Below are 13,796 nucleotides of genomic sequence, written 5' to 3' on the forward strand. Positions count from 1 at the left end.
ACAAATTTAGTACCTTAAATTTTAGAAAAAACTGAATTACCACCTTTAGTTTGAAAAACTCTATGAAGATGGCCGAACCACCCCTTGAGGGTGGCCGAGCTACCCAAGGGTGGTGGCTGAGAGGTCAAACTGGGGGTAGCCGGCCACCCCAATAGAATTTTTTAAATTGGAGGTGGTGATTCGGTATTTTTTAAAATTTGATGTACTAGTTTTGTCATGTTTTAAAACCTAAAGAGGAGAATTAAAAAACTTCAAAACCCAAGTACCAAAAAAATTATTAACCCTTATTCTAACATTTCTCAATGCTTGACATTTTAACACGTTGCTTCTCCAAAATATTAACAAGTCTTAATTATAATTAACAATCTGAAAATGAGAAGAAATATAGAGTATATCAAGCTGTTTGTGAATCATTGACTTTCAAATCAAATTTTACAATAATTAAATAATTTACTTAGACAACTAAAGTTCCAACTTCAAAGAGAAAACTGGGCAGAATTGTCGGTTATTTTTTCTTCCATACATTTGGGTGAGGTCACGTAATATCTGGTGCCCAACAGACGCATATTCTGTTCCCGTCGAGTATATATATGTGTACGTATCGTTTGGAAAATGACAGCTGGAGCTGCCAAAAATACACTCCCCACTTGCCCATAACTTAGCCTATACACATCAAACACGTGGCAAGTAGTTTACTTCTTCTCTCAAAAAATAAAAATCAAAGTGAACAAAAATCTTAGAAGTGAAGTCCCTATAATGTCCAAACCCAATGGGCCCTTCATTGCATGTATTTTAGAACGTCTTTTTCAACTTCAGATTATGCAAGTGGTGGAGGGAAAGATTTTGGTCCATGGAAGGACAAGATTAAAAATAGGGTTAGAACAAAAATTAATTTAATAAAATTTAATTATCGTTTAAAATACATAATATAAATAATAAATTAGCCTCTATTTTCAATTCCATAAAAAAAATTAATGAATTAAATTAACGAATTTCATTAATATGTCATGTTAGAGCCAATAAAATCACAACATATGTCATTCATAATAAAATATATATATATATATATATATAGGCCACCCTCAACACTTAGGGGAGGCTCCGTACATTCTGATTATTCATTCTTTCACTGATATTTTTTTAATATCTATATATTGTTTTCTCTTCTTCTAATTCACTTTCACTAACTTAGCCATCGAAGATGGTTCTGTTGTTACTACTGACATATGTAGGCTAGAACTATCAAAAAGTTTTATTGCAGTAAACCTCAAGTTGTTGGGATAAAGCTTTGTTTAGTGAAGTATGAATTCTGTTTTCTCCTTGACAACTCAACAAGACCTGTCCCATTTGCTGGAAATCATGTGTGCTTTACTTGATGTTGGACAATATTGGGGTGGAACAAATTCCACATGATTATGTTAGCATATATATGACATATTTGGACAGACTTTTCTATGTAACAAGCTAGTTTTACATGCTGCATGATCTTATGCTTGAGATGACCAGATCATGTCATGATAACATAGTTTAGTTTTTGTCTCATATTGATGTAGATCGCAGGTCCCTTGGAATTGCGATCAATCGCACATGTACCTGCGATCGAGTGCAATTCCAGACACTTGCGCATTAGGTCCTTGGAACTGCGATCGATCGCACTTATACCAGCGATCGATTGCACACGGAGCATTATGTTAATTTTTTGCGTTTTTTAATATCTTAAACCGACTTTATGTTATTACTTTTTTAGGGTTAGGGTTTTGGAAGTCTTTATTTCGTTATTTTATTAGGTTTAGGGTTTGGAGAGTATTTATGTCATATTTTATTATGTTTAGGGTTTTGGGGCTATAAATATATGCTTATAACCTCTAGAGAAAACAATTGTTGTTTATTATTGATTTTGATGAATAAGAAACCTCAGAGTTAAGCGTTCTTCTTTATTTTCCTTCAAAACCCAGAGAGTATTTAGCTTTTGTCAAGAAGAATTCTTAGATCTTTGATAGAATCTAAATCTGGAGTTATTTATCCGCTGCTTATTGATGTCCTTCGCTGCAGCCCACTAAGTCACGTTGCATCAATTGGTATCAGAGCTCAGTTACTTTCCATGAATGGGGAGGAGCAACCGCTTTGCAGACATGAACGAGGTGTACGTGCGCACAGAGACAGCACGTAAGGAGCAACCGGCGATTCGTTTGAGGCACATGAGTGGTGGGCCGAACAATTGTCTTCGCCAACCTAGACCGTGATTCGCGAAGGCGGAAGGCAAATATATCGCTGAACCTTGGCAACACACGGAGGATCGATTCAGGGCTATGAGGGGTCAAATTGAAGACCTCACTACCCAATTATCCAACTTGTGTGGTCAACATGGGAACGGATCTAGAAGCCCGTTTGTGGAGCGCCGAAAGCAAGGACGTCAGCACCTTGCGCAAGCTCATGCCAATCGGCGGGTAAGTAGATTCGAATTCAAAATTTCGAAATTCAACGAGGATCTAGAACCCGACGAATTTTTGGATTGGGTGTTGGCTGTTGAAGAGGTTTTTGAATTCAACGGGGTGCCCGATGAACAACAAGTCTCTTTGGCGGTACATACATTCCGGGGAAGAGTTGATGCGTAGTGGCAACAACTGAAAAAAACTAGGAAGCGGGAAGGCAAATTGAAGATCAATAGTTGGGAGAAACTATTAAAATATATGCGGGTCACTTTCTTGCCTCATAGTTATATCATGGGTCAAATGTCACAAATTGGAGACAATGGTCTATGGCTGTGACAAAGAAAATAGAAAATTCCTACAAAAAAAAAGACTTTTAGGGAAACATGGAGTGATGCAAAGAGTCCACGACAGGCCAATTGGACCCTTACTTGCCAACCACAAATCCATAAACCGAATCCATATTCTGTGGAGAAGGAAAAAGACTCTGTGGATGAAAAGTTTCAGGAGTCCGAATTCATTGATGAAGTGTTCAGACATGAAGATGTTGAAGATCTTTCGCAAGGATTCGTGGATTGGAATTCTCCACCAACCTATGATGAGGAGCCCGAAGAAGATGACTTATGGGAAGAGGAAAGACCCACGAAGGAGCATGAAGAAGATGAGTTTTTTCCCATGTTTGGCAGTCTCTATTCCGAGGAAGATGACTCATGGGAAGAGGAAAGGCCCACAGAGGAGCACGAAGAAGATGAGTTTTTTCCCATATTTGGCGGTCTCTATCCCGAAGAAGATGACCCATTGGGAGGTGAAGAACCCACCGATGATGTTGGCGATTATGAAGAGATTGATGAAGACCTTTCAGGTGAAGCGTCTAATTTTAATGGTGAAGAGGTTGATTATGTTGATTTCCTTGGTGTTGAAGATATTTTAAATTCTCCTAACGAAGATTATGGTGAGTTTTATGCAGATGAGGAAAGTTACATGTTCACAAGGGAAACAATGGTTGACCCATTCTTGAGTATCTTCATGGTACATGGAAGGGAGAAAGAACGAACGAAGAACGATAAATCTGAAGTATTGCCAAATGGTGTATGGGGCTTTCATGACAACCATCAAGGTATTTCGATGATGAGAAGCGCCATGTTTATTTTGGGGTGTTGCCTTGTTTTGATCTTGAGGAAGGGCGAGTGGAATAAATTGACTGGGCATCCAAAGGACTGTGGAAAGAATCGGCCGAATTCGAGGGCGAATTCTCTCCAACAAGGGGAGAATGATGTAGATCGCAAGTCCCCTGGAATTGCGATTGATCGCACATGTACCTGCGATCGAGCGTAATTCCAGACACTTACGCATTAGGTCCCTGGAACTGCGATCGATCGCACTTGTACCAGCGATCGATTGCACACGGAGCATTATTGTACAATCCCCAGCCCGTTAAGGCTGAATTTGCCACTTTCTTCTTACTCAACAAAAGTTTTTGCAAAGATCTATAAGGTCTATCAGAGTACTTGATTTTAAAGGATACGATCAATGTATAAAACATTCTTCAAGAGATATTATTACAAGCGAAATTAGGAAATATTAAACTTTAGTTGCGAAAAATTATATTATTATAGTAACTGATATGAAAAGACTGTGAAAGTTGATAATTATTCCCACCCCTATTCCAGCGTCCTTTCTACCTGAAAACAAAAAATAAAACTGAATGAGCCCAAAAGGGGCCCAGCAAGTAAAATCCACAACCATAAATAGTTTTACTCCTTGTTCTCAGTTTTGAAAATCATTTTTATAAATAAATATATATCCAGCCATAATAATACACGTATGTACAGTTGCATCTCCCGTAGTAAATACGTACTATTACATCTAGTAATAGATCATCGTCATAAATCATCTTTGTAAATCATCATAGTATATAAATGTTGTAAATCATCATTGTAAATCATCATAATATATCATCGTTGTAAATCATATTATCATTTTCTCATATTAAGGCCCATGTACACTGTTACCCCTGTGTATGAGGGTTGCGGCCCTTGTGGGTCCTTGTAACCATGGCACTGAACTGTGGCCACAGCCATGCCCGACCGTCAATTAACTCTTTTCTTGGTGCACTCAACGGTCTGTTGATAGAATACCACCTTCTGGCATAGCCTCCTTCAGTGGTTTCGCCTCCATCCGAGTATCGATACCGAATTGTTCTCATTCTTATTTATCTTGGGGCCAAAAATACTCTCCTCCATACATGTGCCCTCATTTCATAAACAATTATCTCATCTTTTGTACTTTTCTTTGTACTTCTTTTGATGCATCTTAGGGTAACATGTAGGAGAGTTTATCATCTTTCTTCTTTCTTATAATCATCATCATTTCTCAACTTTCTTTTCTAAAAAATAGAAACTTTTCCAAATATAAACTTGTGTACTTAGAAAGCATTTAAAGAAATAGAAACTTTATAAATAATTCTTTTAGAAATCCTTCATGCATGCAACATATCTCCATGACAGGTAAATAAAATAATCATTTACAGTTTGATACAAGAATAAATAAATAGCATGACATGAAGTAATTTTAGAAGGGGTAGTGAATTTACTTACCTCTAGACTGAAGCTAAAAAGTGGTCTGAAGGATCTAGTTGCTCCAATCTGACTAACACTACTAGTATATCTTTTGAAACTAATTTCTCAAGCCCGTTCTCTCTCGTGTTCTTTCTTTCTTGCAACGCTTTGTCTCGCCCTTTCTTTCTGTTTTGTGTAAACACTTTCAGAAAGAAGAAAGACCGAGTAGAAAACAGAAGAAGGAAGAATATGTGGAAGAGAAGGGAGAGGAGTGGTGAAATTTGTGAAGGGGAAGAGCTCTATTTATAGGGAAAAACCAAGTAGTATTCTACCTTCCATTTTACTATTCCATCTACCAACACTATTATACATTCATTTATCCATCTACAATTCTACCCTCCTTCTACTAATACTATTATACCTACCATTGACTATTCTACATTCCCTTACTATTCTACCTTCCATTTTACTATTACATCTACCAACACTATTATACCTACATTTATCCATCTACAATTCTTCTTACCATTTACTATCCTATTATTTCACCAATTACCGTTATCTAATTACCACTCTCTGTAATATCATAAATTTCCCCAGAATTAAAATCATAGGCTAAAATGAATATCAAAATAACATCATCATCAAAATAATCTATTTAAATAACTTTGAAAATTCCGATGCGCTACACTCTTCCCTCCTTATTGAAATTTCGTCCTCGAAATTAAAGCCTATAGTATTACCGTCCAATTTTCAAATTGAACGATTCAGATTTAAAATATTCTTTTCAATCATTCATTAGAGCCTACTTTCCAATATTCACTTTTATCATGTTGAAATTTCGTCTCCTTCTTCTAGGAGTAAATCTTATTCACAGTCTAAAGTCTCGATTTCTGCAATCGTTCATCAGTTCACACTAAAACCTTACCTCAAATGTATATATATATATATTTTATTATTTTTTTTTCAACCGGAATGACAACAATCAAATTATTCATCTCCTTATATAAGACAGTCTACAGTTAAGGTTTAAACATCAAATTAAATAAAAAGTCATGTGATCATTAGTCCATACCTCCAAACATCATAGTCTTCCTTGCAAGCCCGCAATAATTTTCTCGATCTAATTTAATCAATCTTACCAGAAAAGTGTAAAAATCATCTCTGTCTATATTTTCCTCTGTATCTCAGTATTCCAAATCATGTATACAAAATATTAATGTGATGTTCTAATAATTATTAACTTCTCACCATCATAAATCTGTAAAGTAAATAGCACCATCATTCTATAGTTTATATCTCCCAAAAACGTCATTACACGAATATACCTTAGAAGTGACATCATAATTTGATTCATTCTAAATACACACTTGTTTCTATTTTCTCATCTCAAATCTTGCGTCTGTGTTATAATATCAGCAAAATCTCTCTGTACTACATCTTTACTTGATAACTCATAACTCATCAAAAGAAACTTGTAATTATTAGTCCAACTCAATTTGAAATGTAAGATTCTCATCCATTCTTGACTAATACATGTTGTGCCCTTCTACGTTCTAGAGATGAAATTGATAAGCAAGCAAAGCAAGATATGGGTAAGTTTCCAAGCTGGAAGTCCCAAAGTACACATGTTAAAATCTCTCTCCCTTGGGTCTTGCAAGGTCAAGAAGAGAAAAAGAGAAACAGATGGTCCTGTTGTTTTCCATAAATAAAGATTTGATAAGTATTTCAGGACCTGATATGCATGTGACTCCTTTTTGAGACTTTCAAAATACTCATATCAGATGCTCTCTCTCCTCTGTCATGTATGAAGACTTGAAGAAAAGAGAGATATTTAGCCTGAGAAGCATGATCAAGGATAATCTTGCTTCATCAGGACATGATCAACGATAATCTTGCTTCAATGGTTTACTACTGAGAGTATAAGGTGTTGGGTTTGTGAATCATGTTGTAATGCTGCATTTTTCTCTTGAGGATATACTCAACTAGGAGAAAAGTCGAGCTTTCATTGTATGGAAGGCTATTAGCAGAAGATCTCAGGTGAAGGGGTATGATCAGAAGGCATGTGTTGCAATGGAGAAAGAGGTGTGAATTTATTTGAAGGATTTCTGGATAATGAACGAGCGCGTGTGGTGCGCGTTCGCATGACAATTCATTCGGTTGCCCACGTATGGTATTCAAAGTCGTTGAGTGAACAGTAGGTTTGAAAAATGAGTTCAGTCGAATTTATGATAGGAGACCAGATCCTAGTTTCACGGGATCTTTTGACAAAAAATCCTTTTGCGGCCCAAGGTCGCCTAACGCTTTGTTGTTTACTGTTTACTTCATCTGAAGTGAAAATTTCTTTAAAGCCACTCGTCTGCTGCTTCCTGAAACTTAAAAAAAAAAAAAAAAAAAAAAAATCTCTTAAGTTTCTGACGCTCAGTCTCTTCTCAGTACTTCATCTCTCCCAAATTCTTTGTATTCTCAACTATTTTTCCTTACTCTCCTAAATATGGCAGGATCATCGTCATCCGTTAACAACATCGATTTGAATGTTGCTCCTGCAGCACAACCCATTGTTATTCCTAACGTGCAACCAGATGTGCTTACTGTTCCCTCTGAAGTGCATGCTATACATCCCGTCGTACCTATTGCACACCCTAATGAACCTGCTACATATCCTGACGTATGGTAGCCAACTTTTGCCTTTGACAATCGTCCTATCACTATTCACGATTCTGTCATGCTCCACGATTCTACTGCTGTAGCGGTGGCCAAATGTTTCGTAATTCCACGGGATCAAACATTGTTGGCTGATAGATCGGATACTGATGCTATTAATGATTCATTGGCGTTCAGTATCCAAGATGCTGCTTCAGTTCTGACATGGCACGACGTTTGAGTGTCAGAGCTGTTGAGCTGAAGGTCTTAAGAAAACAAATTGGGGTCTTACAGCGACTACTCAAATACTACAAACGAAAACACGTGGATTTGAAGCAGGAGAATACTCAGCTGAAAAAGATGGTGTTATCTTATGCGGAATACATGGGACCAAAGATGTTAGAAATGGAGAAGAATACCGAACGTCTCCAACGACAGTACGATAAACTCTGGGTCGATGTCCAGGGGTGTTGCAAGTCTTTCCGCACAAGCTCTAGTCGGGTACCTCATTATAAATAAATATTCTCTTTGATAATTCAATTATATAAATATATGCGATTCTGCTCATACTAGGTTTTCTCTGTGCAGAAAAAATATTCTCAGAGCAGCTCTGTGGAATCATCTGCTCATCATTACCACATATCTCTTTATGCAGCAAATTTTTTTATTTTTTATTTTTATTTTAACAATGGACACTGGTGTGTAATATTATAAGGAACTTGTTCTCCAACCATTTCTTTTCGTAATCATCCAGTACTAATTCAATATTCAGTATGTAATCATTCTGTCATTGTAATAACTTTCTTTAAACAAACAATTTGTTTAATAAGTTAATCACTTCAATAAAACATCTAAGTATGCACCATCACATATTATCAACCTCTAAAATACATGAATATCATTGAACATATATCTTATAAAGCAAAATTAGATCATATCACTATATTATATTGTCTTTCAACTCTTATCTTTATGCTTCAAAATACTTCAAGAATAATAATCAATCATCTTTACCTCGTGAAAGAAAATTATATCAAAAGCTTTGGCATGTAACTAAAATTCTCATAACACAATACCTACTAATGCCTCAAAATTTAAATATTGTTCATAGCCTAGGAGCACTAATTCATCTTCAAAACTTTAAGCGTCACTTCAATATAGTTTATCTCAATTACATAAAACCTAACACCTTAAATTCTAAAAATTACCTCAAAGATTTCATGAATTGTACCTTAAAGTCATCACGATCATCCAAAAGTATCAAAAATCCTTAAACCACAAATATAAATATCAAAATATTTTATAGATTCTAGGGTATACCTCATTTGCATTTATCCCTGCAATACTTAAGCATTCACTTCATGTTACTACGTAATCCCTATTCACCAATCTATATATTACCACATTAATCATAGTGTCATTATTGTCATCAACTAAACCTTAGTCATTACCAAAAACTCATATAAACTCTTATATCATTAATTCAGCTCAAGAATCATTTCACAACCGACATCCATAAAACCATTCGTTACCAAGTCATTTACACAATTTATCTCACAACCTAAATCCATAAAACCATTTTGTCACCAAGTTAATTACACAAATCATCTTGCAACCTAAATCTATAAAATCATCATACGATTTTTTTTTTTTTTTAACCAAAAATTATCCCTTAGAAAATGCCCATGCATCATTTATTAGAGACCACTCAAAAATACATACTCGGCTGGAATGTGGCTTCCTATTAACCCCATTTTTTTTTGTGAAAAATCTGCCAAAACCTTATAACCTTTGCTCTAACACCAAAATTGTAACATCCCCAGCCTGTTAAGGCTGAGTTTACCACTTTTCTTCTTACTCAACAAAAGTTTTTGCAAAGATCTATAAGGTCTATCAGAGTACTTGATTTTAAAAGATACGATCAATGTATAAAACATTCTTCAAGAGATATTATTACAAGCGAAATTAGGAAACATTAAACTTTAGTTGCGGAAAATCATATTATTATAATAACTGATATGAAAAGACTGTGAAAGTTAATAATTATTCCCGCCCCCATTCCGGCCTCCTATTCCGGCGTCCTTTCTACCTGAAAACAAGAAATAAAACTGAATGAGCCCAAAAGGGGCCTAGCAAGTAAAATCCACAACCATAAATAGTTTTACTCCTTGTTCTCAGTTTTAAAAATCGTTTTCACAAATAAATATATATACAGCCATAATAATACATGTATGTACGGTTGCATCTCCCGTAGCATATACGTACTATTACATCTAGTAATAGATCATCGTCATAAATCATCTTTGTAAATCATCATAGTATATCAACGTTGTAAATCATCATAATATATCATCATTGTAAATCATATTATCGTTTTCTCATATTAGGGCCCATGTACACTATTACCCCTGTGTACGAGGGTTGCGGGTCCTTGTGACCATGGCACTGAACTGTGGCCACAGCCATGCCCGACCGTCAATTAACTCTTTTCTTGGTGCACTCAACGGTCTGTTGATGGAATACCACCTTCTGGTATAGCCTCCTTCAGTGTTTTCGCCTCCATCTGAGTATCGATACCAAACTTTTCTCATTCTTATTTATCTTGGGGCTAAAAATACTCTCCTCCATACATGTGCCCTCATTTCATAAACATTTATCTCATCTTTTGTACTTTTCTTTGTACTTCTTTTGATGCATCTTAAGGCAATATGTAGGAGAGTTTATCATCTTTCTTCTTTCTTATAATCATCATCATTTCTCAACTTTCTTTTCTAAAAAATGGAAACTTTTCCAAATATAAACTTGTGTACTTAGAAAGCATTTAAAGAAATAGAAACTTTCTAAATAATTCTTTTAGAAATCCTTCATGCATGCAACATATCTCCATGACAGGTAAATAAAATAATCATTTACAGTTTGATACAAGAATGAATAAATAGCATGACATGAAGTAATTTTAAAAGGGGTAGTGAATTTACTTACCTCTAGACTGAAGTTAAAAAGTGGTCTGAAGGATCTAGTTGCTCCAATCTGACTAACACCACTAGTATATCTTTTGAAACTAATTTTTCAAGCTCGTTCTCTCTCGTGTTCTTTCTTTCTTGCAACGCTTTGTCTCGCCCTTTCTCTCTCTGTTTTGTGTAAACACTTTCAGAAAGAAGAAATAACGAGTAGAAAACGGAAGAAGGAAAAATATGTGGAAGAGAAGGGAGTGGAGTGGTGAAATTTGTGAAGGGGAAGAGCTTTATTTATAGGGAAAAACCAAGTACTATTCTACCTTCCATTTTACTATTTCATCTACCAACACTATTATACATTCATTTATCCATCTACAATTCTACCCTCCTTCTACTAATACTATTATACCTACCATTGACTATTCTACATTTCCTTACTATTCTACCTTCCATTTTATTATTCTATCTACCAACACTATTATACCTACATTTATCCATCTACAATTCTTCTTACCATTTACTATCCTATTATTTCACCAATTACCATTCTCTAATTACCACTCTCTGTAATATCATAAATTTACTCAGAATCAAAATCATAAGCTAAAATGAATATCAAAATAACATCATCATCAAAATAATCTATTTAAATAACTTTGAAAATTCAGGGGCGCTACAATTATGTTAATTTTTTGCCTTTTTTATTATCTTAAACCGACTTTATGTTTACTTTATTAGGGTTAGGGGTTTGAGAGTCTTTATTTCGTTATTTTTTTAAGTTTAGGGTTTGGGGGGGGATTTATGTCATATTTTATTATGTTTAGGGGTTTGAGGCTATAAATATATGCTTATAGCCTCCAGAGAAAACAATTGTTGTTTATTATTGATTTTAATGAATAAGAAACCTCAGAGTTGAGCGTTCTTCTTTCTTTTCCTTCAAAACCTAGAGAGTATCTACTTTTTGTCAAGAAGAATTCTTAGATCTTTGATAGAATCTAGATCTTTGATAGAATCTAGATCTGTAGTTATTTATCCGCTGTTTATTGATGTTCTTCGCTGCAGCTCATTAAGTCACGCTGCATCACATATGGCTTTCACCAAAGCCAGTGGAGCTTGTCTAATAGTGATATCATCTGCAAACGTGTAGCATCCTTTACAATAAAATATGATTGTTCTATTATTATTATTATTGTTATTTTAGTTCAGAAAATGATTCCACTGCCTTTCCTAGCTATGCCAGGGGGGGCATTCAAGAAGCCCTTACCTTTTGTATTAGTTTAGTTCAGAATAAATGTTGACGTTCCTTCAATATTTTCTTGCTGAAGGAGGGAATTTTTTACCATGAAATCTAATTATTCTACTGTTATTAATTATTATTTTAGCTCATAAATTGAATTCTATTGCCTTTCCATGCATTTCAGGTAAAAAAAAACTTTTTACCCGACATGATTTTGATGTCTACATGTTTCTCACGTACAAATTTGTTTTACCATACTTGCATGTGAAGACTATAATTCCCTTCTGCCTTATTTGGTGAAAGCCAAAAATTGTCCGCTTCTTTTTTTAACTTTATAATATTCTTATTTTTTATATTACATCATTCTCGTTTTTTTTTTTTTTGTGTAAAAATCATCACATAGCACGAGATAACCTATTCCTGCACATGTGAAAACTGGAATGCATGTCTCAAAGCTAAAAGTTTATTTATATATATATATATAGAGAGAGAGAGAGAGAGATTTCTACAGAAATAGAAACATAATAAATGATAGTTGAGCATCCTAGCTAAAAGGTTAGATACGGCAGCATGCATGCCAAATCACTTGTCAACTGAAAGAAATCTCTATCTGGCTCCCACCCTCTTCCTTTTTCATTATTCCATTTCAACTGCTTCAAGCTCAACTGGAGGAGGAGTTTGGGTGATGCAGGTAATGAAAAAGGCAGGAATGGCTTGGAGGGCATCACAAACCCATAACAAAAATCGCTTCAAAACATCCAACACCATTTCATACCAAGGAGACAAGATTAGCAACATGGAAAAGGCAAACCAGAAAAGTGGTGATGGGAAAAAGATGGAGGCCAGCAATGAAAGAGTGAGGGGGGCACAGAAATGCCCTGCCCTAAACTGAAGTGGCTCCACGCTAAGAGGGAGCTTGACAGAGGTGAAGAGGAAGAGGAGTGTGGCAATGGCAATAGCCAGACATGCCATCACAAATATCTCATTGTTCAAGCTATGATCTTCAGCCCAAGGCTTCCCCAGATTGAGTAGTGGGGGAACCACATATCTCAAATCTACCAAAAACCGCATTCTCCTCTGCTCGATCTCCACAAAGCAATGATTTTGGGGAAAAAGAAGTGGGGGCTGAATCTGAATGGAATCTCATTAAAGCAACTGGAGTGTATTTATAGGGGGTCAGTGTGGGACCAGTTTTCTCTGGTCGGTAGGAAATAACAATATTAAACTATTGAATAAATTATTAAATTTATATATTAACATGGTATTAAGCCAAAAATTTAAGGTTATAACCTAAAAAGTAGTCTTATCTTTTATAGTTTGAAAAGATTTGTTTAACGGTGAATATGTGGGTTAAAGAGTACTAGGGCTAATGAAACCTAAGCTAATTGATTTTTATTGAATGAATTGTTAGGTGATGGCAAAATGGTTGGAGTTTATGAGAATTATATATATAAGAGTGGGGCTAATCAAACCCAGGGTAACCGGCTTGTTGCTCAGTGATGACACTGAAAACCTAAAATTTCCTTTAATGGACTCGGCTAGCTGGAGTCAGAACTCAAACAATTGGCTCATTTTACGTTTCGCCGAAGTGGGTCCCCAGCCACCTAGTTTGTTTTGTTCGTGAGTAATTTCTTATGCACCAGAACCAGCTTTACATGCAAGTGCCGCCTGACTCAAAAGCTACTCCCTACTCCCCTGAGCAAACCAACTGGGACCGCTTTGGCAATTGGCAACTTTTCTTATTTTATCAAACCCGGCCATCTCATTTTTTATTGAATGGAAATTGATTTGTCTTATGCCCTCTTTCCCAATTCCCATTTCAGTTTCCTTCCCACTTAAACCAAATGAGGTTCCAGCTCAAGTGACTCAAGCAAAAGGCATTGTAGTAAAGCAACACAATGGGTTGATAACTACAATGAAGAAAATATATATATATTTTCCAAAATAAAAACACGTTTTTTCAAATAAAAAA

This window comes from Corylus avellana, chromosome ca3 (assembly GCF_901000735.1).
Source record: "Corylus avellana chromosome ca3, CavTom2PMs-1.0".
NCBI lineage: Eukaryota > Viridiplantae > Streptophyta > Magnoliopsida > Fagales > Betulaceae > Corylus > Corylus avellana.